We start from the raw sequence: 1798 nt of genomic DNA on the forward strand, positions 1-1798 counted from the left end.
TTAGTAACATAAAAATACTAAGAGAGCAATGTGCAGAATGCAGAGGGAAAGAGGAAAAAAGAAGATGCTACTGCAGAGAGCAGAAGGAGCAGGCAGGCTTCTCCTTACCGTGGGACCTGTTCTGTCCCATGATAAGGACAAAGCAGGCTTGGTCTTTTTGTTTATTTTGTTTTGTTTTGTGTTTTTGGTTTTTCGAGACAGGGTTTCTCTGTATAGCCTCCCTGGCTGTCCTAAAACTCACTCTGTAGATCAGGCTGGCCTCAAACTCAGAAATCTGCCTGCCTCTTCCTCCCAAGTGCTGGGGTTAAAGGCGTGTGCCACCACCGCCCGGCAGGCTTAGTCTTATTTAAAGAAAAATAGCTTTTTTTCTTACAAACATGGGTTTAATTCATTTAACATTAACATTTTCTCTATGTAATAAAGATTAGAGCTCATTTTTCATCCAGAATGAGTGAGTTCTGTGAGATTCCCAGAGGGACCCCCCCCACACTCAAATCCCGGGAGCAACGACCCCACACACCACCAAGACACAGACTTGATGCAATCTGCAAGAGGCTTTTTATTCCAGCTAGCTGGGGCGAGACTCATATCCCTCGCAGAAGTAGAGGAGTCTGGCCCTGAGCAAGGTCTTAGGGCAGCTTCTTATTTCTGTGCAATTGCTAGGGCAAAAGGGAAGACTGGGGTAAGGGGAAGGTACAGGGCGGTTTCTGATTGGTTCTGGCTTGTGCTAGGGTCCAGGGGTGGGTTAGCCACCTGGCAATTGTTTGGGGCCAGGCTGTTTCTGGGTCTTCAGGCCAAGTCATCTTGGTTCCCTTGTTTCTGGGTTCTTGAGAACTGGCCTCCTATTGTTTCTAAGTTCTGGGAGCCGGTCTCCCACTGAGTTTAACTAAGGGCTAAATTCTCACAGTACAATTTGAAAACTTAATCTTATAGTTCTTTCTGCACTGGTGCTTGGTCTTTTGCTCCATATGCATATGCAAGTATGGATGTGAGTGTAAGTATGTAATTTTGAGAATGTATGCATGTGTGTGGGTATGTATGTAACTGAGAATGCATTCAAGCTGGGCTCAACTGAGTATGAATGGAAATGTATAAATGAAAAAATGAACATGAATGGATCTGTAAATGAATTTATGTGAGAGTATGCATATTCACTTATGTAAAAGTTTTTCCTTCTGTTATTGTTATTCTCTTCTCCTGGTTGAGTAGAAGTTTATGGCTCCAAACTTCCCCAGATAAGCAAGAGGCATCTGGACAATAGGGAAAAGGCTCTAGAAATTAATCCCTTACTTAATCTCCTGCTGTTTTAGGATGAGGTGCTAAAATGCCAGAAACTGCAGTTTCTGGCCTCAGAGGATCACAGAAGGCAGGTCAGCTATAATAGCATAGTAACTTAGACTTAGATAAGTAAACTTTTTATTATACAACAACCCTAAATTCCTAAGATAAAGTCTTAGCCTCCGCCTAGGCTCTTCCCCCTCCGCTTCCTCAAGAAGAACTGACAAGAAAGAAGAAACACCCCATCGAAGCTGCTCCCCACCCCACTGTGTGGATTGTAGGAGCAAGGGCCTACTAACTATAGTACTACTCATAAAATTTGTCACATAGTCCCAGTACTGGGGAGGCAGAGGCAGGCAGACCACTGTAAGTTTGGGGCCAGCCTGGCCTACACACCAAGTTACAGGATAGCCAGAAATTTTTGTCCTCCCCCTCAAAAATTGGCCAAACTTTTTAATAGTTTTAGTTAATTTTTATTTTATTTTATTTTTGGTTTTTCTTTTTTTTTTCTTTTTCTTTT

The sequence above is a fragment of the Mastomys coucha genome, unplaced genomic scaffold, assembly GCF_008632895.1.
Source record: "Mastomys coucha isolate ucsf_1 unplaced genomic scaffold, UCSF_Mcou_1 pScaffold22, whole genome shotgun sequence".
NCBI classification, from domain to species: Eukaryota; Metazoa; Chordata; class Mammalia; order Rodentia; family Muridae; genus Mastomys; species Mastomys coucha.